This window comes from Rattus norvegicus, chromosome 11 (assembly GCF_036323735.1).
Source record: "Rattus norvegicus strain BN/NHsdMcwi chromosome 11, GRCr8, whole genome shotgun sequence".
Taxonomy (NCBI): Eukaryota; Metazoa; Chordata; class Mammalia; order Rodentia; family Muridae; genus Rattus; species Rattus norvegicus.
In genome coordinates, this window is record NC_086029.1 from 86,414,018 (window position 1) to 86,440,808 (window position 26,791).

A 26,791-nucleotide genomic window follows, 5' to 3' on the forward strand; every position below is an offset into this window, starting at 1 on the left:
GGGATGGTTTAATATAAGGAAAACCATCAACGTGATCCATCATATAAACAAACTGAAAGAACAGAACCACATGATCATTTCATTAGATGCTGAGAAAGCATTTGACAAAATTCAACACCCCTTCATGATAAAAGTCCTGGAAAGAATAGGTATTCAAGGCCCATACCTAAACATAGTAAAAGCCATATACAGCAAACCAGTTGCTAACATTAAACTAAATGGAGAGAAACTTGAAGCAATCCCACTAAAATCAGGGACTAGACAAGGCTGCCCACTCTCTCCCTACTTATTCAATATAGTTCTTGAAGTTCTAGCCAGAGCAATCAGACAACAAAAGGAGATCAAGGGGATACAGATCGGAAAAGAAGAGGTCAAAATATCACTATTTGCAGATGACATGATAGTATATTTAAGTGATCCCAAAAGTTCCACCAGAGAACTACTAAAGCTGATAAACAACTTCAGCAAAGTGGCTGGGTATAAAATTAACTCAAATAAATCAGTTGCCTTCCTCTATACAAAAGAGAAACAAGCCGAGAAAGAAATTAGGGAAACGACACCCTTCATAATAGACCCAAATAATATAAAGTACCTCGGTGTGACTTTAACCAAGCAAGTAAAAGATCTGTACAATAAGAACTTCAAGACACTGAGGAAAGAAATTGAAGAAGACCTCAGAAGATGGAAAGATCTCCCATGCTCATGGATTGGCAGGATTAATATAGTAAAAATGGCCATTTTACCAAAAGCAATCTACAGATTCAATGCAATCCCCATCAAAATACCAATCCAATTCTTCAAAGAGTTAGACAGAACAATTTGCAAATTCATCTGGAATAACAAAAAACCCAGGATAGCTAAAGCTATCCTCAACAATAAAAGGACTTCAGGGGGAATCACTATCCCTGAACTCAAGCAGTATTACAGAGCAATAGTGATAAAAACTGCATGGTATTGGTACAGAGACAGACAGATAGACCAATGGAATAGAATTGAAGACCCAGAAATGAACCCACACACCTATGGTCACTTGACTTTTGACAAAGGAGCCAAAACCATCCAATGGAAAAAAGATAGCATTTTCAGCAAATGGTGCTGGTTCAACTGGAGGGCAACATGTAGAAGAATGCAGATCGATCCATGCTTATCACCCTGTACAAAGCTTAAGTCCAAGTGGATCAAGGACCTCCACATCAAACCAGACACACTCAAACTAATAGAAGAAAAACTAGGGAAGCATCTGGAACACATGGGCACTGGAAAAAATTTCCTGAACAAAACACCAATGGCTTATGCTCTAAGATCAAGAATCGACAAATGGGATCTCATAAAACTGCAAAGCTTCTGTAAGGCAAAGGACACTGTGGTTAGGACAAAACGGCAACCAACAGATTGGGAAAAGATCTTTACCAATCCTACAACAGATAGAGGCCTTATATCCAAAATATACAAAGAACTCAAGAAGTTAGACCGCAGGGAAACAAATAACCCTATTAAAAATGGGGTTCAGAGCTAAACAAAGAATTCACAGCTGAGGAATGCCGAATGGCTGAGAAACACCTAAAGAAATGTTCAACATCTTTAGTCATAAGGGAAATGCAAATCAAAACAACCCTGAGATTTCACCTCACACCAGTGCGATTGGCTAAGATCAAAAACTCAGGTGACAGCAGATGCTGGCGAGGATGTGGAGAAAGAGGAACACTCCTCCATTGTTGGTGGGATTGCAGACTGGTAAAACCATTCTGGAAATCAGTCTGGAGGTTCCTCAGAAAATTGGACATTGAACTGCCTGAGGATCCAGCTATACCTCTCTTGGGCATATACCCAAAAGATGCCTCAACATATAAAAGAGACACGTGCTCCACTATGTTCATCGCAGCCTTATTTATAATAGCCAGAAAATGGAAAGAACCCAGATGCCCTTCAACAGAGGAATGGATACAGAAAATGTGGTACATCTACACAATGGAATATTACTCAGCTATCAAAAACAACGAGTTTATGAAATTCGTAGGCAAATGGTTGGAACTGGAAAATATCATCCTGAGTGAGCTAACCCAATCACAGAAAGACATACGTGGTATGCACTCATTGATAAGTGGCTATTAGCCCAAATGCTTGAATTACCCTAGATCCCTAGAACAAACGAAACTCAAGACGGATGATCAAAATGGGAATGCTTCACTCCTTCTTTAAATGAGGAAAAAGAATACCCTTGGCAGGGAATAGAGAGGCAAAGATTAAAACAGAGACTGAAGGAACACCCATTCAGAGCCTGCCCCACATGTGGCCCATACATATACAGCCACCCAATTAGACAAGATGGATGAAGCAAAGAAGTGCAGACCCACAGGAGCCGGATGTAGATCGCTCCTGAGAGACACAGCCAGAATACAGCAAATACAGAGGCGAATGCCAGCAGCAAACCACTGAACTGAGAATAGGTCCCCTATTGAAGGAATCAGAGAAAGAACTGGAAGAGCTTGAAGGGGCTCGAGACCCCAAAAGTACAACAATGCCAAGCAACCAGAGCTTCCAGGGACTAAGCCACTACCTAAAGACTATACATGGACTGACCCTGGACTCTGACCCCATAGGTAGCAATGAATATCCTAGTAAGAGCACCAGTGGAAGGGGAAGCCCTGGGTCCTGCTAAGACTGAACCCCCAGTGAACTAGTCTATGGGGGGAGGGCGGCAATGGGGGGAGGGTTGGGAAGGGAACACCCATAAGGAAGGGGAGGGGGGAGGGGGATGTTTGCCCGGAAACTGGGAAAGGGAATAACACTCGAAATGTATATAAGAAATACTCAAGTTAATAAAAAAAAAATAAAAAAAAAAAAAAAACGAGAAAAAAAAAGAAACGAAAAAAAAAAAGAAAGAGGTCCATTGGGAAGACACCTCAAAACTGGAAAAGAGCTTTTGGGGTTTTGTTCAGTTCCATGGCAGGACATTATCTCTATGAGCGAGGAGAAGCACTGTTGTTAAGCCAAGTAACTTAGTGGTCCATGCTGGGTTCCGAAAGTGGTGGAACAATGCACAGAGCATGAGACCTATCTGTGCAAAGCAGATAATTAGGTCACTCAAAGAGAGGCATCTCGAGATTTTTGTTTAGATGGACTTTCTAGGCAAGGCCAAAGGGACTACATTTTAGAAAATATTCCTGCTATTAGTATGCTTTCCTGTTGTTATTATTAACTATATATAACAAGCACACTTTTGATCACATTCTTTTGGAACAACAAAGATGTACTATCTTGTAGTGATGATATATAAACAAATAGATAATTTCTTAATGATGATTCTATAAGATTTATAATTATACTAGTAAATTAAGTTTTTTATAATAGAACTGCTATTAAGTCCTTTCTGATATTAAAACTACAATGAGAACTCTACAAGTTTCAAGTGTCACAAGTTAATTGGTTCTGACATAGAAAGCAGGCATTTACAAGTTAGAACACTTTCCTAGATGTTGTCAAAACAATTAACCAAATGCTATGAAAGGGAATTAACAATTTTTTGTGGGTATAAGGAAAGAAGATAAAATATTGACTGGGCTGACTACACAAAGCTTCAGTAATAACTCAGTCACAAAATTATGGATTTTAACTTTCAGTGAACCCATAGAGCTAATGAGAGATCAAGAATATTTAGTCTTGCTTCCTGGTTGCTGCCGCTACAGAGAGCCCCTGGGGAGCACCCAACGAGCGAACCTGAGCCTCGGGACCACAGGTAAGACCAAATTTTCTGCTGCAAGAAAGCTGCCTGGTGAGCTTGGGACACACGGAAGCAGAATTTCTCTAGGACCGGGCACGTTCTGTGTTTACCGGAAGTCCCACACCGGGGGATCCCGGCCCGCAGCAGCTCTCTGCTCCCAGACACGGTGAGAGAGAGACCCAACCGCCTGGTCAGGTGGGCACTCCTGAGGCTGCAGAGCGGAAGAGACCACCAACACTGCTCACCCCTGCCCACATCCCTGGCCCAAGAGGAAACTGTATAAGGCCTCTGGGCTCCCGTGGGGGAGGGCCCAGGAGCGGCAGGACCCCTGCCTGAGACACCACCGGAACCTGAAAGAAACAGACCGGATAAACAGTTCTCTGCACCCAAATCCCGTGGGAGGGAGAGCTAAACCTTCAGAGAGGCAGACAAGCCTGGGAAACCAGAAGAGACTGCTCCCTGCACACACATCTCGGACGCCAGAGGAAAAAGCCAAAGACCATCTGGAACCCTGGTGCACTGAAGCTCCCGGAAGGGGCGGCACAGGTATTCCTGGTTGCTGCCGCTGCAGAGAGCCCCTGGGCAGCACCCCACGAGCGAACTTGAGCCTCAGGACCACAGGTAAGACCAAATTTTCTCCTGCAAGAAAGCTGCCTGGTGAACTCAAGACACAGGCCCACAGGAAAAGCTGAAGACCTGTAGAGAGGAAAAACTACACGCCCGAAAGCAGAACACTCTGTCCCCATAACTGACTGAAAGAGAGGAAAACAGTTCTACAGCACTCCTGACACACAGGCTTATAGGACAGTCTAGCCACTGTCAGAAATAGCAGAACAAAGTAACACTAGAGATAATCTGATGGCGAGAGGCAAGCACAGGAACACAAGCAACAGAAACCAAGACTACATGGCATCATTGGAGCCCAATTCTCCCACCAAAGCAAACACGGAATATCCAAACACACCAGAAAAGCAAGATCTAGTTTCAAAATCATATTTGATCATGATGCTGGAGGACTTCAAGAAAGACATGAAGAACTCCCTTAGAGAACAAGTAGAAGCCTACAGAGAGGAATCGCAAAAATGCCTGAAAGAATCGCAAAAATCCCTGAAAGAATTCCAGGAAAACATAAATAAAAAAGTAGAAGCCCATAGAGAGGAGACACAAAAATCCCTGAAAGAATTCCAGGAAAACACAATCAAACAGTTGGAGAATTAAAAATGGAAATAGAAGCAATCAAGAAAGAACACATGGAAACAACCCTGGATATAGAAAACCAAAAGAAGAGACAAGGAGCTGTAGATACAAGCTTCACCAACAGAATACAAGAGATGGAAGAGAGAATCTCAGGAGCAGAAGATTCCATAGAAATCATTGACTCAACTGTCAAAGATAATGTAAAGCGGAAAAAGCTACTGGTCCAAAACATACAGGAAATCCAGGACTCAATGAGAAGATCAAACCTAAGGATAATAGGTATAGAAGAGAGTGAAGACTCCCAGCTCAAAGGACCAGTAAATATCTTCAACAAAATCATAGAAGAAAACTTCCCTAACCTAAAAAAAGAGATACCCATAGACATACAAGAAGCCTACAGAACTCCAAATAGATTGGACCAGAAAAGAAACACCTCCCGTCACATAATTGTCAAAACACCAAACGCACAAAATAAAGAAAGAATATTAAAAGCAGTAAGGGAAAAAGGTCAAGTAACATATAAAGGGAGACCTATCAGAATCACACCAGACATTTCGCCACAAGCTATGAAGGCCAGAAGATCCTGGACTGATGTCATACAGACCGCAAAAGAACACAAATGCCAGCCCAGGTTACTGTATCCTGCAAAACTCTCAATTAACATTGATGGAGAAACCAAGATATTCCACGACAAAACCAAATTTACACAATGTCTTTCTACAAATCCAGCACTACAAAGGATAATAAATGGTAAAGCCCAACGTAAGGAGGCAAGCTATACCCTAGAAGAAGCAAGAAACTAATCGTCTTGCCAACAAAACAAAGAGAATGAAAGCACACAAACATAACCTCACATCCAAATATGAATATAAAGGGAAACAATAATCACTATTCCTTAATATCTCTCAATATCAATGGCCTCAACTCCCCAATAAAAGACATAGATTAACAAACTGGATACGCAACGAGGACCCTGCATTCTGCTGCCTACAGGAAACACACCTCAGAGACAAAGACAGACACTACCTCAGAGTGAAAGGTTGGAAAACACCTTTCCAAGCAAATGGTCAGAAGAAGCAAGCTGGAGTAGCAATTCTAATATCAAATAAAATCAATTTCCAACTAAAAGTCATCAAAAAAGATAAGGAAGGACACTTCATATTCATCAAAGGAAAAATCCACCAAGATGAACTCTCAATCCTAAATATCTATGCCCCAAATACAAGGGCACCTACATACGTAAAAGAAACCTTACTAAAGCTCAAAACACACATTGCACCTCACACAATAATAGTGGGAGATTTCAACACCCCACTCTCATCAATGGACAGATCATGGAAACAGAAATTAAACAGTGATGTCGACAGACTAAGAGAAGTCATGAGCCAAATGGACTTAACGGATATTTATAGAACATTCTATCCTAAAGCAAAAGGATATACCTTCTTCTCAGCTCCTCATGGTACTTTCTCCAAAATTGAACATATAATTGGTCAAAAAACGGGCCTCAACAGGTACAGAAAGATAAAAATAATCCCATGCGTGCTATCGGACCACCATGGCCTAAAACTGGTCTTCAATAACTATAAGGGAAGAATGCCCACATATACGTGGAAATTGAACAATGCTCTACTCAATGATAACCTGGTCAAGGAAGAAATAAAGAAAGAAATTAAAAACTTTTTAGAATTTAATGAAAATGAAGATACAACATACTCAAACTTATGGGACACAATGAAAGCTGTGCTAAGAGGAAAACTCATAGCGCTGAGTGCCTGCAGAAAGAAACAGGAAAGAGCATATGTCAGCAGCTTGACAGCACACCTAAAAGCTCTAGAACAAAAAGAAGCAAATACACCCAGGAGGAGTAGAAGGCAGGAAATAATCAAACTCAGAGCTGAAATCAACCAAGTAGAAACAAAAAGGACCATAGAAAGAATCAACAGAACCAAAAGTTGGTTCTTTGAGAAAATCAACAAGATAGATAAACCCTTAGCCAGACTAACGAGAGGACACAGAGAGTGCGTCCAAATTAACAAAATCAGAAATGAAAAGGGAGACATAACTACAGATTCAGAGGAAATTCAAAAAATCATCAGATCTTACTATAAAAACCTATATTCAACAAAACTTGAAAATCTTCAGGAAATGGACAATTTCCTAGACAGATACCAGGTATCGAAGTTAAATCAGGAACAGATAAACCAGTTAAACAACCCCATAACTCCTAAGGAAATAGAAGCAGTCATTAAAGGTCTCCCAACCAAAAGGAGCCCAGGTCCAGACGGGTTTAGTGCAGAATTCTATCAAACCTTCATAGAAGACCTCATACCAATATTATCCAAACTATTCCACAAAATTGAAACAGATGGAGCCCTACCGAATTCCTTCTACGAAGCCACAATGACTCTTATACCTAAACCACACAAAGACACAACAAAGAAAGAGAACTTCAGACCAATTTCCCTTATGAATATCGACGCAAAAATACTCAATAAAATTCTGGCAAACCGAATTCAAGAGCACCCACCATGATCAAGTAGGCTTCATCCCAGGCATGCAGGGATGGTTTAATATACGGAAAACCATCAACGTGATCCATTATATAAACAAACTGAAAGAACAGAACCACATGATCATTTCATTAGATGCTGAGAAAGCATTTGACAAAATTCAACACCCCTTCATGATAAAAGTCCTGGAAAGAATAGGAATTCAAGGCCCATACCTAAACATAGTAAAAGCCATATACAGCAAACCAGTTGCTAACATTAAACTAAATGGAGAGAAACTTGAAGCAATCCCACTAAAATCAGGGACTAGACAAGGCTGCCCACTCTCTCCCTACTTATTCAATATAGTTCTTGAAGTTCTAGCCAGAGCAATCAGACAACAAAAGGAGATCAAGGGGATACAGATCGGAAAAGAAGAGGTCAAAATATCACTATTTGCAGATGACATGATAGTATATTTAAGTGATCCCAAAAGTTCCACCAGAGAACTACTAAAGCTGATAAACAACTTCAGCAAAGTGGCTGGGTATAAAATTAACTCAAATAAATCAGTTGCCTTCCTCTATACAAAAGAGAAACAAGCCGAGAAAGAAATTAGGGAAACGACACCCTTCATAATAGACCCAAATAATATAAAGTACCTCGGTGTGACTTTAACCAAGCAAGTAAAAGATCTGTACAATAAGAACTTCAAGACACTGAGGAAAGAAATTGAAGAAGACCTCAGAAGATGGAAAGATCTCCCATGCTCATGGATTGGCAGGATTAATATAGTAAAAATGGCCATTTTACCAAAAGCAATCTACAGATTCAATGCAATCCCCATCAAAATACCAATCCAATTCTTCAAAGAGTTAGACAGAACAATTTGCAAATTCATCTGGAATAACAAAAAACCCAGGATAGCTAAAGCTATCCTCAGCAATAAAAGGACTACAGGGGGAATCACTATCCCTGAACTCAAGCAGTATTACAGAGCAATAGTGATAAAAACTGCATGGTATTGGTACAGAGACAGACAGATAGACCAATGGAATAGAATTGAAGACTCAGAAATGAACCCACACACCTATGGTCACTTGATTTTTGACAAAGGAGCCAAAACCATCCAATGGAAAAAAGATAGCATTTTCAGCAAATGGTGCTGGTTCAACTGGAGGGCAACATGTAGAAGAATGCAGATCGATCCATGCTTATCACCCTGTACAAAGCTTAAGTCCAAGTGGATCAAGGACCTCCACATCAAACCAGACACACTCAAACTAATAGAAGAAAAACTAGGGAAGCATCTGGAACACATGGGCACTGGAAAAAATTTCCTGAACAAAACACCAATGGCTTATGCTCTAAGATCAAGAATCGACAAATGGGATCTCATAAAACTGCAAAGCTTCTGTAAGGCAAAGGACACTGTGGTTAGGACAAAATGGCAACCAACAGATTGGGAAAAGATCTTTACCAATCCTACAACAGATAGAGGCCTTATATCCAAAATATACAAAGAACTCAAGAAGTTAGACCTCAGGGAAACAAATAACCCTATTAAAAAATGGGGTTCAGAGCTAAACAAAGAATTCACAGCTGAGGAATGCCGAATGGCTGAGAAACACCTAAAGAAATGTTCAACATCTTTAGTCATAAGGGAAATGCAAATCAAAACAACCCTGAGATTTCACCTCACACCTGTGAGAATGGCTAAGATCAAAAACTCAGGTGACAGCAGATGCTGGCGAGGATGTGGAGAAAGAGGAACACTCCTCCATTGTTGGTGGGATTGCAGACTGGTAAAACCATTCTGGAAATCAGTCTGGAGGTTCCTCAGAAAATTGGACATTGAACTGCCTGAGGATCCAGCTATACCTCTCTTGGGCATATACCCAAAAGATGCCTCAACATATAAAAGAGACATGTGCTCCACTATGTTCATCGCAGCCTTATTTATAATAGCCAGAAGATGGAAAGAACCCAGATGCCCTTCAACAGAGGAATGGATACAGAAAATGTGGTACATCTATACAATGGAATATTACTCAGCTATCAAAAACAACGAGTTTATGAAATTCGTAGGCAAATGGTTGGAACTGGAAAATATCATCCTGAGTGAGCTAACCCAATCACAGAAAGACATACATGGTATGCACTCATTGATAAGTGGCTATTAGCCCAAATGCTTGAATTACCCTAGATCCCTAGAACAAACGAAACTCAAGACGGATGATCAAAATGTGAATGCTTCACTCCTTCTTTAAATGAGGAAAAAGAATACCCTTGGCAGGGAAGGGAGAGGCAAAGATTAAAACAGAGACTGAAGGAACACCCATTCAGAGTCTGCCCCACATGTGGCCCATACATATACAGCCACCCAATTAGACAAGATGGATGAAGCAAAGAAGTGCAGACCCACAGGAGCCGGATGTAGATCTCTCCTGAGAGACACAGCCAGAATACAGCAAATACAGAGGCGAATGCCAGCAGCAAACCACTGAACTGAGAATAGGTCCCCTATTGAAGGAATCAGAGAAAGAACTGGAAGAGCTTGAAGGGGCTCGAGACCCCATATGTACAACAATGCCAAGCAACCAGAGCTTCCAGGGACTAAGCCACTACCTAAAGACTATACATGGACTGACCCTGGACTCTGACCTCATAGGTAGCAATGAATATCCTAGTAGGAGCACCAGTGGAAGGGGAAGCCCTGGGTCCTGCTAAGACTGAACCCCCAGTGAACTAGACTGTTGGGGGGAGGGCGGCAATGGGGGGAGGGTTGGGAGGGGAACACCCATAAGGAAGGGGAGGGGGGAGGGGGATGTTTGCCCGGAAACCGGGAAAGGGAATAACACTCGAAATGTATATAAGAAATACTCAAGTTAATAAAAAAAAATAAAATAAAATAAAAAAAAACTAAAAAAAAAAAAAAGAAAGTATGACCCTAATAAAACTTTCCTTCCCAAAAAAAAAAAAAGAATATTTAGTCTTAACGGACTCTTTTGGGAACTTCTTATTGAAATTTTGTTTCAAGTTTTAGTGAAATTTTGTAAAAGAAAAAGCAAAGAAAATAGAAAGAAAGGAAGAAAAGAAGGAAGAAAGAAAGAAAGAGAGAAAAGTGATGAAGTGATGCTTGGAAAAACTATGTGATCTATTTCTCTATTTTAAAAATAAAGGGGGAAAAATCCTAGGAATAATTGCATTGTCTGACATTATTACATCAGAGCAGGAGGAGAGAGTAAGATTAGGGTGAGAAGAAGAAAGCATTGAGACAAGGAAGGATAAAGAGAGGAAAGTAGAATAACTCAGAAATTAAAAATGAGCAAAAGTCAGTCTTCAGGAGCACTGACCCACCTGAGAGCAGAGGCAAGACCAACTCTTTTGCTCCAAGCAACCCCACTAGTGGCCTCAGGACACACAAAGACAAAAGTTGTCTGGGACAGGACACTTCCAATTACTGCCTGCACTCGGAACTGAACCGCTCTCACAGCTTTCTGTACCCAAATCCTGTGGGCAAGAGATCTGGATTCTCAGAAGTTCAGACAATTCTGAGAGCCCAGGGGAGACCACCACTTCTGCTCACATTCCTGGCCCTGATGGAACCTGCCTAGTGCCCTCTGGATACAGGAATATAGGAGCAGTCAGCAGAAGGGACCTTCTGGTTTCTGCCTGTGCCCAGAACTGAACAGAACAGGTCCCACAGCTCTCTGTACTCAAATCCCATGGGGGAGAAGTACTGGACTTTCAGAAGGGCAGACAATCTTGAGAGCTCAGGGAAAAACCACCACTTCTGCTCACATTTCTGGTCCAAGAGGAACCTGCCTAGTTCCCTCTGGATAAAGGAACCAAGGAGCAGATAGGGGCACAGCCCTTCTGGTTTCTTCCTGAGACCAGAGCTGAAAGCTAGTTGCCTGGAGGGCTGACACACCTGAGAGCAGAGGTAAGACAAACTCTTCTGTTCCAAGTGACCCACCTGGAGGCTTCAGGACACAAAAGCCCAGGAGCAACTCTTTGTTCCCAGATCCAACTGAGGGCAAAAAAGTCCACAGGAGTGTTGACATATGGGCTTACAGGAGGGTCAAGCCACTGTCAGAGACAGCAAGACAAGTTAACACCAGGGACAACGTGGTGGTGAGAGGCAAGCACAGGAACCAAGCAACAGAAAACAAGACTACTTGACATCATCGGAGCCCAGTTCTCCCACCAAAGCAAATACTGGATATCCAAACACACCAGAAAAGCAAGGTTTGGATTTAAAATCACATCTCATGACGATGATAGAGGACTTTAAGAAGGACATAAATAACTCCCTTAAAGAAATACAGGATAACACAGGTAAACAACTAGAAGCACTTAAAGAGGAAATACAAAACTCTCTTAAAGAATTACAGAAAGACACAATGAACTAGGTGAAGGAATTGAACAAAACCATACAGGATTTAAAAATGGAAATAGAAACAATAAAGAAAGCACAAAGGGAGACAATCCTGAAGATAGAAATCCTAAGAAAGAGATCAGGAGTCATAGATGCAAGAATCAGCAACAGAATACAAGAGATAGAAGAGAGATTCTCAGGGGCAGAAGATACCATAGAACACATTGACGAAACTGTCAAAGATAATATAAAATGCAAAAATCTCCTAAACCAAAACATCCAGGAAATCCAGGACACAATGAGAAGATCAAACCTAAGGATAATAGGTATATAAGAGAATGAAGACTCCCAACTTAAAGGGTTAGCAAATATCTTCAACAAAATTCCCTCACCCTAAGAAATAGATGCTCAACAGTACTCCAAATAGATTGGACCAGAAAAGAAATTCCTTCTGCCACATAACAGTCAAAACATGAAACACACAAAACAAAGAAAGAATATAAAATACAGTTAGGCAAAAAGGTCAAGTAAAATCTGGAGGAAATGGATAATTTTCTAGACAGATACCAGGTACCAAAGTTAAATCAGGATCAGATAAACCCTGACTCCCATAACTCCTAAAGAAATAGGAGCAGTTATTAAAAGTTTCCCAACCAAAAAAAGCCCAGGACCAGATGGGTTTAGTGCAGAATTCTATCATAACTTCACAGAAGACCTCATACCAATACTGTCCAAACTATTGCATAAAATAGAGACAGAAGGAGCACTACCCAATTCCTTCTATTAAGCCAAAATTATGCCTATACCTAAACCTCACAAAGACCAAACATAGAAAGGGAACTTTAGACCAATTTCCCTTATGAATATCGACACATAAATACTCAGTAAAATTTTTGCAGACTGAATCCAAGAAGACATCAACGTAATCATCCATTATGTTCAAGTAGGCTTCATCCCGGGGATGTGGGATGGTTCAATATAAGGAAATCCATCAATGTAATCCATTATGTAAACAAACTCAAAGAAAAAAAGCACATGATCATTTCATTAGATGCTGAGACAGAATTTGACAAAATTCAACACCACTTCATGATAAAAGTCCTGGAAAGAACAGGAATCCAAGGCCCATACCTAAACATAGTAAAAGCAATGTACAGCAAATCAGTAGCCAACATTAAACTAAATAGAGAGAAACTTGAAGAATCCCACTAAAATCAGGGACTAGAGAAGACTGCCCACTGTCTCCCTACTTTTTCAATGTAGCACTCGAATTCCTAGCCAGAGCAATGAGACAACAAAAGGAGGTCAAAACAAAGAAACAAAAAAACAAACAAAGAAACAAAAACCTATCCATGTTTGGAAAAGCAATATGGCCTAAAGGAGTTCAACCTAAGTCTGAGGAACAAGGTAGCATCTGAAGAGCTTTGTTTTTTATGTGTTCTATGTCTAGAAAAATAACTAAGTATTCAAAGCTCAGTTTTTTTCATATCTAAAATAAGGCTGACTGATATGACCTCATCATATTACTTTCCAGTTGAATGTGATTAATATACATAGAGAATAGCTTTGAGACGTTAACTCCAGAAGTGACAACATTAATATTGCTGAGCTTTATTGTCATCAATGATACTTATCATTTGAAAGAAAAAAAAGAGTTTGAAATACAGTTATAGCTTAAAGTACAAGGATTGGGACGTATTCTTCATAGCACTGTTCTTGCCTGAGAAATTTATTTTTTCCTAGGGATATTCCAGAGACTTCATTGTTTTCTGTGCTCTGTGTTATAATAAAATCATATTGACAGGTTAAAAAAGAGGTTAAAAATGACTTTAGAAATTAACAGAGCAATACACAGAATGCAGAGACAAAGAGGGCAAAGAAGCTGCAAAGGGGGCAGAAGGAGCAGGCAGGCTTCTCCTACCCAGGGAATGGAATAGGTCTTTTACTTAACAGCAAAGCAAGCTTAGACTTACTAAACCGGACTTAGCTTTTTTCTTAGTGATTTGGATTTAATTCATTTAGCAATAAATTTCTTTATGCAATAAAGATTGGGGTTATATTTTCATCCAGAGTGAGTTCTTTCTGCACTGGCATTTGGGCTTTTGTTTCATATGCATAAGTAAGCATAACTGTGCATACGTATGTAATTATGAGATAAGTATGTCCCTGGACCAGACAAGTTTGCCTGAATGTGTACGAGTATTTACACATTAATTTGTATATGAATGAATGTACTGTACATATTTGCTTGTGTAAAGGTTTTTGCTTCTGTAGGCATGACTGTCTTCTCCTAGTTCAATAAGCTCTAAACCTCTCTTCAGCCTGACAAGCAAGAGTCAAGGATTCTGGGCAAGAGACAAAAAGGTCCTAACAATTAATCCTGCATTTAATCCTTTATTAATCCTTTATTAAGGTACTAATTGGCCAAATCAGTAGTTTTAACCCTCAGAATGTGGCAAGAAAGGCTTTTTAGGACATTTTAGAACATATCAGCAAGCGTTCAGAATAGTTAGAGACCTAGAAGGCCAGAGAGCATTGATCTTTAAAGCTACTTCTATGTCCAAGTCTGTGTTCAGTTCTAACTGATTCTGGGTCAGGTAGGTTCCTGGTAGTTGAGGGTCACCACAACATGAGGGAGGGTATAAAGGGTTGCAGCATTCAGAAGGTTGAGAACCACTGAATTTGACGTTGGTAACTGTTCTGGTTGTTTTTGTAAAATTGACACAAAGTAGACTTGTCTGGGTAGATGAACCATATATAAGAGATTGCCTCCATTAAATTTGCCTGTGGAAATTTTTGTAGGTCATTTTCTTGATTAATTGTTGATGTAGGAGGACTTAGCCCCCTATGGACAGTGCCATCCCTTGGCATATAGGACATGTGTCCCACAGTACAGGTGGACAATAGACACACTGAGCCTTGCCTAGTACCTTGTAGTTGTAGGGAGGGAGGAGAAAGACAGAGACTTGTAGACCCTCTGTAGCACCCATGGACCTGACCTCTGGTGTATACCACAGGTGGGTTGTCTATAACCTCTTGTCACCATACCAAGCTGTGCAGACTGATGAGATCACCCAGGAACCTGCCAGTAGTGTGGCTAAGCTGAAGTGGGAGCCACCACGGTATGCAAGTATGTAGTGGACAGATGGGAGAAAAGAGAAGTGAAGCAACTTGAACAATATGAGAGAGAAGGAACTAGAGACTCTGGGGTAGAAAGGACTATCCTGTTGTGAGTGGCCAGCCCTGCTACCTGGGACAATGGTGAGGTCCCAGCCTGAGCTGTCACTGAGGATCATGTTGTGAAGATCCAATATTGAAGGTGTCACAGAAGCCAGAGACCTTGAACCTGACCAATGACTCATTGTAATGGATATTTGCAATGAAGCTCTGTGGACAGAGAGATACTGTGCAACACAATGTGACACACTACAGCTTCCATGGGGAGATGTTTTTCTATTTTGTGTTTCTGTCTATGTTTTGTTTGGGAGAAGAGGCTGTGAGAGCAAAGGGCCGATATGAGGGGAGGGAAAGACGAGCAGGACTGGGATGCATTGTGTGAAATACACAAAAAAATCAATAAAAATTAAAAAAGAATAAAGTTTCTTTACTTTCCTCTGCCTTAGATAATGAATAAAATTAAAGTGGACAAAATGTATATCTCATTGGGACAAATGTCATTATATTTCATTTTTATATAACCTCATTTCTTGCCCAAATGTCTTTCACATAGCAGTATTTCAGAGCTATGGCATTGCTTCAGATTGTGAACAGGTGTCATTGAAAAATCACAGTAATACCAGGGTTTACTCTTTAACTTTGGTTCTACTATTTATTGATAAGCACTGAATATGTCTGATATAAACTCTTTATTAGCTGAATCTTCACGACTTAATGCTCTCATGTAACATATCCCACAATATCAGACTCCCATCTTCCTCCCAAATAGTTTCTGTAGCCTACCCCGTCCTTGTATGTTTTCTCTACTTCTCCTTATTAATGAAGATGATTTATGTTTATAAAATATTTTAATCAACTTTCATGAGACTAATATTTGGAGATATCAGTTTGGGGACAGTATGGGAAATAATTCCCATACTAACAGAGGTGAAAAAAATTTCTATTGGTTTCTTCAGGTAAACTGCACATTAATTCTATTTAGTTTTGTTAAAATGCAATATGGAGTCCGAGAACCATGGATACGTGTTGTGGAGAGTTGATAAATCACATCTCTTCACAGTAAAGAGCATACACCCCATAAACAGAAAGGTCAGGGACGTGAGCGTGCAAGTGTGCAGCTGCCTGAAGCTCTGAGAAAGTTCTTGGTTCAACACACTTTGCAGCTGCCTCCCTGAAATGCTCTGAACATGAAAAGTCTGCATTTTTTATTTTGCACTGGAGCAATAAATTATGGGTTTCAAAAAAGTAAATTTATGCGAGGACACACAAAACAACTATGAGATTTGAGAAAAGAACGCGGAGATACCCCATTTCCATTTCAATGCCCTTTGCAAAATCAGAGCTTCTGAAAGTGACAGTATATCCAGATCCCCTCAGGTGACAAAAGTTCTGTGTTCATGAAGGTGCATTAGCAAGTCATCCCCAACACTATGAATAATATTAATTAAATAAAGGACACTGGGTTACTCAACATTTATTTTCCCTTGTCTTGAAAGAAGATTTCAGGTCTAACTTTCACTGATAATTTTGCTTGGGAAGAAATGACTAGCCAAGAAAACCACTCATCTGTAGGTAAGAAATGAGTTGGCTTTTACTAGAAATTATTTTTAAGTATTTTAATTTATTCTTTTAAATTTCTACATAATTTGATCGTGTTCTTTGCTCTCCCCCAACTCTCCCCAGATACCCTCTCATCTTCCTACTCATCCAATGGCAAGGTTTTAAAATAGGCAAACAATAGCAACAACAACAACAATGGCAACAGCAACAACATCAACAACACACACACTCACACACACACACACACACACACACACACACACACACACACACACATCATGGAGCTCTATTTGTATGGATCAGCTATTCCTAGCCCCTGTCCTAGAGTGTCCATTAAAGAAAACTGATTTTGCTTCTTCAAGATGCTATTAATTGGGACTAGTTTCTCGGTTAGGGGTGTGATTTTGACTGCACTTGCTTCACTCCATGTTTCTAAAGGATACATAAATATGTAAAGGGTGCTCAACTTTAATCTTATTGTTAATAAAAATATAAAAGATTGTGAACTCATGTCCTTATATCTCTGAGATTCTCTGAAGTCTTCCAGACCGTAGAGATAGGACAGAAACAAATTCAGTTTGACTTTAGCCTTTGAAAGACGCATTAAAGCCTTTTCTCCATTTTAATTATAAAGTACACATCTGACTATCATAAAATGTAGGGTCTGTCTCTCTTGTTCATAGTATATTTCCATTACGCACATCAATGCTTTTACACAGCTTTTGGCACCTCGATAGATGTGTAAATCAAATGAGTAAAGGAGAAAAATGAGGGCCTAAGAAACTCTAACATAAAATAAATTGGTGGTCAAACACAAAATATTGATTTAAAATAATAAATTTTTGAGCAATGAAAATTAATATTTGAATTAATTAACGTGCAAAAGAAAAGAAAGAAGAAATATTTTTTAGTTATATGAGTCTTTTGCCTTATATAAACCAGTAAAGTTAATCGTTTTAAGCAAAAAATATTCCCCTAGCGTGAACATAAAATAAAGGTCTATGTGTAATTTAAATTTTCTTACATTAAAATATATTTTGTGTTGTATAGACTCCACATGTGAATATAATAAACCTTTGTTCTTAATTTGCTTTTTTTTATTTGTTCTTTTTTTCGGAGCTGGGGACCGAACCCAGGACCTTGCGCTTCCTAGGTAAGCGCTCTACCACTGAGCCAAATCCCCAGCCCCCTTAATTTGCTTTTACTCAGAGTATGTGCACATGGATTGATGACATACACACACTCTGGCGCTTTAATCTATGCTTTCATTGCAGAACTGTTATTTCAAGCTGGCTAACATTAATCACATCAATTAACTTATGTTGATGTGTGGTCAGGACGCTAAAAACTTATACTTTAAGCTGTATAAGTTTATTTATTCATTCACGTACTTTTGCCTCTAACTCATTGAGATCAACTGACTCATGGGTACTGCAATGAAAGGCATGGTTTCAAACGCTTACAAAACTACGTCAGGGAGTGCCTGTGCATCTCAAGTGCAATGAGCTCTTCTCATAGAATAATTCAAATTAAAACACTGATAGCCAATAGAAACTTTTCTAAATAGGACAGTATCATATGCAACAGGAAGTTCAAGGACTTGGCCCTACAGCTTGTTACTCCTAAAGCCATCTTTAGGAAGACTTATTTGAACACATTTGAGCTCCAAAGGCAATAAACTTATAAACAGAGATGATTTTGATCACCTTTAAATAAATGAATGAAATTAACCACACAAAAGTTTTTAATGTCTTGAAGCTGTTACAACTGGTTCATATATATATATATATATATATATATATATATATATATATACAAATATAATACATATACAAATACATATATGTGTGTGTTTATGTATACATGCATATGTGCAATTTACGTGAACACCTGTGAGATATTACAGTGCAAGTGTGAAATCCCACTGAAAGCTTCTTAGTAACTTCTGAGACTTCCCTAAGTAGCATTAGAAATGATGATTGCTCTTCCAGTTCTTTTCGAGACCCCATATGAACAACAATGCCAAGCAACCAGAGCTTCCAGGGACTAAGCCACTACCTAAAGACTATACATGGACTGACCCTGGACTCTGACCTCATAGGTAGCAATGAATATCCTAGTAAGAGCACCAGTGGAAGGGGAAGCCCTGGGTCCTGCTAAGACTGAACCCCCAGTGAACTAGACTGGTGGGGGGAGGGCGGCAATGGGGGGAGGGTGGGGAGGGGAACACCCATAAGGAAGGGGAGGGGGGAGGGGGATGTTTGCCCGGATACCGGGAAAGAGAATAACACTCGAAATGTATATAAGAAATACTCAAGTTAATAAAAAAAAAAAAAGAAATGATGATTGCTTGAGGGTAAGACCTGCTTACATAACTCCCAGTCAATTAATTAAGTGTTGACACCACTGGGCATTTGTTGCTCTCAAGATGTAGGGCAAACCTCTTGCTCTTTGGAATGATGTTGCCATGTCTGTGGATGAGGTTTTTAATGGACCTAAAAACCAAGTGTTCCTTCAGGATAGCTCAAGAAATGAAAACTGGTTACTTTTTAATTTAAAAAAGCATTTCCACTTTCCATGAGTCATTTTTTGATTCTTACACTGGAACCAACAGTGTAAAATACCTCTGTTAGTTCTAACACTTGTTAAATATTGTGTTTTTACTTTTCATCAGACTCATTATCATGATAATTCACTGTGGTAATAATTTGCATTTCCATGGTTAAGAAAGTGGTTGACATTTTTGTGAAGTACACTTTGAATATTCTTGCTGTGTCTCCTTTCCTGTTTTCTTTTTGCCTATGCAATTGAATTCCTTAGTATTGTTTACTTAGTTAATTTGAAATTTATTTACTTTGTGGGTATCTAACACACACACACACACACACACACATATATATATATATATATATATATATATATATATATATATATAGTCTGCCACCATCCTACAAAACATTAAAATCTCTTGTTATAAGTTTAGTAGAATTAGGGATGTTTGGACACCACATGGCATGCTTTCTTTTGATTCACTTTATAATCCAGAGCATTCTTGGTATGGGCCAGGGCCAGAGAACATTTTCTCACATTGTAGTCCAAAAGCTATGCAATGATTTTCCACATCTATCAGGTAGGTCAAACCAATTAGTGTCTGTTTTAATATTCCTCTAGACTCACTGAATACTGTCTTCCTGTTCTGTAAATTATATGGAGATGTCTAAAAAATTCCAAATATTCAGAGCTATGTCTAAACATCTTTGGATATATTGAGTTTTGTCATGTTGTGTTTTCAAGTTTATTTTAGTCCAAACTTGCTTGCTTATTTGCTTGCTTCCTTCCTCCTCCCTTCCTACATTCCTTTCTTCTATGGCCTGTTCATCTTTCAGTAATGAGTTGTTTAATCTACATGAGTTTGTGAAATTACCAAAAATTCATTTGCTGTTAATTTTAAGCTTCATTGCATTGTGGTCAGATAGGATATATGGAGTTAATTCAGGTTTTTTGGACTTCTTAAGATTGGTATTATGTCCCAGCATGTCATCTATTTAGTGATGTTTCTTTCCACTCTCTGCTGTGTAGAATCTATATTCTTTGTTATTTGGTATTTTATTGTGTGTATACTTGTTAAGTACATTTGATGTTTAATGTCATTATTTCTGATGTTTCTCTGCTTTTTTGTCCAGAATATCTGTAGACTAGCAAACGTCTTGTATTGAAATTATCTAATATTAGTCAATTAGAATTAAGCTCTCTCTTTAAATCTAATATGAAGTATTAGACTATTTGTGAAATTGGGTGCATGAGAGTTTGATGCATATCTGTTTTAGACTGCAGTGTCTTCTTGATTGTTTCTTTGGTATCATTTTTCACTTTTGATTAACTTTAGTTACTTAACAAGGCTATTTTATCAGACATCAGACTAGCAATATCTGTTTGTTTCCTGGTCCCGTGTACTTCACTTTTTCCCATCTTTTTTCCTGTTAGGTAGTGACTAGAGATTTGACTGGTTGCATTCGTTCTTGGCCTTTGATATTGTTTTTGTGATATGACCCTGGATATTGACTTCTTAAGTGTATGTCTTCCATGAGATTCTAGGTTGCTCTAGGCTAGGCAAGAACAGGAATGGCATGACCAAAACTAGGCTTGGGATTTCGACATGGCACCAGTAAGCTTGTCTTGACAACCAACATTTTATATAGATGCATATGTGTAACATATCCTGAAAATGTAATAATGTACTTTAATAAATGCAAATCTTCTGAAAAGATTGAGCAATATGAACAAAAACAGTAACAATCAAAAATAACAAACAAACAAACAAACAAACAAACAAAAAAGTCCAACCAACCAATCGAGCACACACAAAAGGATACCAATGAATACCAAGACCAAGACTTAGAAAATAGCAATCAGGGCAATGAGATGTAGCAAGAAAATCAAATAGATAAATGAACCAAAATCAATTTTCCAAAAGCTAATACATAACTCCTGTTATGACACTTCGGTCCTGCAGAACACTAGGGAAATGTGGACTTCCCAGTTTATGTTGTTCCAAACTTTAAAAAACAAAACCACAAGCAAACAAACAACAACACCAAAACTAACCATCAAATGTTACCCTATTCCCTACTGAGTTTTTCAAAGCATGATTGGGCAGTTTATAGTTCAATATGTAGAACATGAAGTACTGAAATTTATAGACATAACAGTAGAATATTTTCATGATCTTGGTAAGAAAAATAATGTTTATACATATATTTAAATGGACTAAATATAAGGAAAATCACATATATAACGAGCCGAATTAAACACAAGAGCATTCATTAAGCAAAATATATCATTTGTGAGTATTAAAAAGACAAGTCACAGCATGTGTAAAGACATCTTTACCACATCCACCTTATACACAATTAGATTCAAGACACAGTACTTCTAGAGATTTTTTTCCTCAGCAATTCAATATAAAAATGGAAAATGCATTAAAACAGGGAGAATCTTGAATGGGTCAAAAGAGAATATTGAAATAACCAAAAATCTATATAAATATTTACAATATTCAGAAAAAAACACATTGAAGCCAGAGTAGGTGTCATCACTCACAGGAGAAAAAGCTTAACACAATTAGCTGAGATGCAAAGAAAGAGTACTTACAGGTCCAGGCAACTACTTTGAACACAGTAAGAAGCAGTCACAGAAGTAGATACACGTGCACCTCCTTAGTAGACCAGCTATATTGATGGATACAGGTTCTCTGCCTCATAGAATTTATGAGCATTATTATAGGATTATGAGGCATTAATGTCCCCTCATACAATGAATGGAAATGATTTTTAAAAGCAATAGGATTTTTGTATGAGTCCCTAAACCAAGTCATTAAGGGCACTGAGGACTTCTTTTCTGAAAGAAACTGGTCATTATGCCCCAAAGGCACTCAAGCAACCTGTGGAGAATCCAATGTGCTAAGGAGCTGTGGCCCCCTGCCAACAGCTACATGAGTGATGCATCTTGGAAACAGATCATCCACCCCTGTCAAACCTTCAGATAACTGCAGCCAAGAACACCATCTTGACTGTGGTCCCATAAAAGACTGAGCCAAAGACATATAGCCAAATTGCTCCTAGATCCCAGACTAATTGTAAGTGTATGGGATAATAAATGTCATCGTTGTTTGAAACTACTGTATTTAAGATAATGTGCTCTCTGACCAAGCAATTGTGTTTTAAAATAATTTCTGAAAAAAATTCACGTATATATTTATACACAAAGATTCAAGTAAAACTTTATTTGTAATAGTACAGAATGGAACAAGGCAGACACTCTTCAATAACAGAACTTAACAAGTACAGGCAATGAATGGCCTGCTATAAGCAGAGGTTAATCAGACATGTGTGATGTCAACTAATAGACATGACAGTGCCCAGCTATATGATTTCATCAAATATGTTGTCATTGTAGCTAGAAAAGCTTCACAACAAAGGCCAGAAGTCTGCTGCATTTTGAGAAGTGTTTCATCTGAGAGGAATGCTGGGCTGTAAACATTTGGTTTCACCATGAGGCTAGCTGTTCATGGGTATTTTAATCTCATACAATTCATCAGATACCTCATTGTTTCATTTGTGACATGCTTCACAACATTTCTTTTCCAAAATAGATCCTATTGAGCTCATTCTTATAGCTCTCATAGCACTTCATAAAAATGCAAGCACTCAATAAGTACATATTGAATATGTTACAAATAGGAAACTTCAGTGTGGCGATGATAAGTTTTATTTATTGCTTAAGCAATATCTTAGAGTCTAGGGAGCTGGTTGGTGAGTTAAAAGCTATGTATACTAGTCTTCTAGAGGATCTGGGATTAGTCTTCAGCATCCACTTTGGAAGGCTTAAAACTGACTGCCATACCAGCTACAGGAGAATATGTAATCTTCCTCTGTTCTTCAAAGACACCTGCACTCATATGCACATACACACATGCATGTGTGCATGCATGCACACACACAATTAAAAATAAAAATCTTTTAAAAATATAAAATGATTTCATACTAAAATTAAATGTATTCATTTATGTAAATATGTGTCTCGATACATTCTTTCTATCAAATATGTACACACATGTGAGATTGCAAATTCATTCAAGATATGCATACTTGATTATTGATAAGCATAGTTAAACCAATGGCAAGGGTTAACCAAGAAACTATAGCTTAACTTTCACGTCAAGCATGGATTATCTTCCTCAAAGTTTCCCAAGTATCTGCATTATTATTGAGTAGTACAGTAAGACCATTTATAACTGAAAAATGGTCATTCAAAATATCTGATTTTTTATGTACTAATAACATCATGGGAACAATTCTTTCATGAAGCACAGATTAAGATGATATATCTGTTCGTCCGTTTCACTTACATGTGAAGAGGAAAGTGATTTAGACAGTTTAGTGAATTTTCGTCATCATTTGGCCTCAGTTATAATTGTCATGCATAAGTTGCCACCAGTTTTATAAAGCAGAAATGTGAATGCCATTCTGTACTTACATCCTCCTATGGAAATGAGGAGGATGGTGTTCATAGTTGTATTAATAATATTGAAAATAATAGTAGTAAGGCAGTGTATATAATTTAATTCAAAATTGCACACATGCCCATAAGTGCTATGCAAACCCATTGATCTCAGTTTATACTTCATTCCAATATTCCAGAGAATACTTCTACCCTATTCTCAGTTTCATATATTTAAAAGAAAACTCTATGCTTTGTAAATTTAAAGTTAATATTTTTAGGCACCATGTGTCACCAACATTTATTTCCTTAAAGGGAGGTTGCATCCACATCCTTAATCAGTAAAATTTCACTTATATTTACACTAATGTTATAATGTACCTTAGAGATCATGCCACTCATCTGCGTTCCATAATTAAGCTAGCATACTAAATATCACTTATAAATGCACATGCAAATTAGCATTTAATTATGAAGGTGGTATTGCTTTTATTCAAGAAGTTTGTGGTTTCTATCTGCAGTCATTCAAAGAGGATGACTGCCTTCTTGCAGTCACTGAAACAAACTTGGAAAGGCCTAACCGGAGAGTCTGAAAACATACCTAGTCACAAGGACATGAGTTGGCTGATACAGGAGTTTACAAAAGAATATGTAAATGAACCTTACTGACTAATCATTGTGTGTACATACATTATATCCATCTTCCAAGTTTTTGAAAGAGTGAGAACAAGAGGCATTTTGTTCTGAAGTCATTTTGCATGGCTATGCAAGGGAACACAGATTTATGTTACCCCAAATTCTGTGTTACAATATGAAAGCAGTTTTATACATTTTTTATAGTTTTACAGAACAAAGAAAGCCATATGTCAAGGAAAGTCCAAAACACATTGACAGGTAAAACAGAGAGGCACAGCAGGATGGAGAAAGCTTTGGTTTGGTTTGATCTTTTGGTGGATCCATGTTTATATCTAGCTACCTTATGTAACACAGGCACAAGACAATGAAGAGAGGCTACCTGGAAATTAAAGTAGACTAATTCATCATCCTTTGCCGCGTAGATGGAATAAACATGGAGATCTGTTAAACCAATATGCTGCTTAAGTGAACAATAATACTCTAGATATGCAAATCAATGATGTTCTGTATCAATGGAAGAGGTAAAGCTAAGGAAGAAGGGAGGTTCTGGAGATTTCAAAAGTAAGGAGACATTTCATTCTGGAGTGGTTAAAAATGCGGAAGGTAGATAGATATATAAAGCATCCTTGCAGAAGGCTCTTGTGAGCAATTTGGGACAAGGTCATTCGCGATGATTCACACCATGAAAGATGCACCTGCCTCACACTGGGCTCCAGGACTGTATTACATTGGGAATTAGCCACCCAGGTTCTAGGGATGCTCAACAATCAAAGAGTCTTTGACAGCTTGGCTTTACACCCAGACAGTGTTTAGACAAGCGCTTTCGTTGTATTGCTCTTGCCAAGATGTGCCCAGATTAAGTAGGAGTCCTGGAAGAAGGACTGGAGAGGAAAAGAAAGGAGAAAAAAAGGTATTTGAGATAAGGGTTGTCTTTCAGTCTATGCGTTTGGCAAATGAACACATACTCTGAAATTACACACTTAGCTGATAGGAAGTGCATTCATTAGCTTCTGCTCTCTAGGCATCACTAGTTACATTTGGCGATTTTCCTATTATTATTAAAATTAAAACAGAATAATATCAGTTTCTCCCCTCACTCTCTTATCCACAGCTCCTTCGGTTTGCAATGTTCCTTTCTTCTAAAATTCATGGCCTCACATTCTTTAGTTAATTATTGTTAAATAGAGAGAAGCAATTACAGAAAGTCACAACTAATCAAAACAGAGAGAAAAAGTGTCCTTGGGGTGCTAAGCCCCAGTCAATATATCTACAACGGAATACCGTACCTATGGCTCAGGGAACATCACAGAATATGGAGACGATTGTAAGAGCTACGGGAAACCTTCTGTGAGATTGAGTCTCCGGTAATTAAGAAGGAAGCGTCATATATGATGCACCTGGAGTTCTAAGGCTCTAGTTAGACTCTCAAAATGACTTCCAGAGACAGCCCGGGCAAGGACGGGCGTGTTCTACTCTTTTGGTAGAAACCTGTCAGGAAAACTCTGAAGCTTTGAACAGAGACATACAGGAAACCTGTGGCTCATCATATTTGCACTCAGTATATTAAATATATTTAATAAAAGACAGCCAGGCTCTTGGGGATTTAGCTCAGTGGTAGAACGCTTGCCTAGGAAGCACAAGGCCCTGGGTTCGGTCCCCAGCTCCGAAAAAAAAAAAAAAAAAAAAAACAAACAAAAAGACAGCCAGGCTCAGTAGTTTCTAACAATCACTTTTTTTTTTACATGACTGCATGTTACTTTCAATTACCTCGAATTATATTCCAGGCTGAAATTCTGTATGTGCTGGAGTTTTAGCAGCTAGGAAGTCTGTTTGCATGCTTATGTCACCATATCATCTGTCATCATTTTGTCTAAACCAATGAAGACTTCCTAAGGCTTAATATTTGCACTGCATTTCTTACCCCTCCATGCAAAGCGTTCATGTGGCACTTTGATGTATTTATTGATTATGGCTCATTTCCTTTATTTCCCAAGTGTCATTATGGACAATTCTTCAAAACTGGATGGAAATGTTCAAACACAGAACACGTTTGTCTTTTTGATACTAAGTGTTTATTCACTGAGGTCAGGTTCCTTTGGGTAGACACTAAGAATAGGATAGATGAAACATAATTGTGAAGTCTTTAAAAACAAATTGTTCTAGAAATACAAAGACTTATGTTTCAGACATTATAATTGTCAAATAATGGCATTGTTTGATTTTTGTGCCTTAAGAGCAATAATCAGAATATCAAAAACTTGTCCAAAAAATCATCTGGTGGCTATTTTAATACTCAATTTGCTGTTCCATTTCTTCTCCAACGCCCTCTTACTCCTTCAGTATTCTTTTTCAGTTTAAAGTCATACTTTTATACATATGATGAATAGATAATTTTTCAAAAATATTTTTTTGCCATCCCATAATTAAGGCAATTATTCTTTAAGTTGCTTCTTTAAACAATGGCTTCTGTTTACTTCTTCATTCTCACAACTAGGACCAAGCATCAAAAATGACTCTTTAACACTTGTAATTTAAAAACTTCAACAGAATATCAAGGCTCACTTCACAGCATTTTCAGACCACTTTCCTACTATTTGCTTGAGTTTCTTTAACACAATACCTCCCACT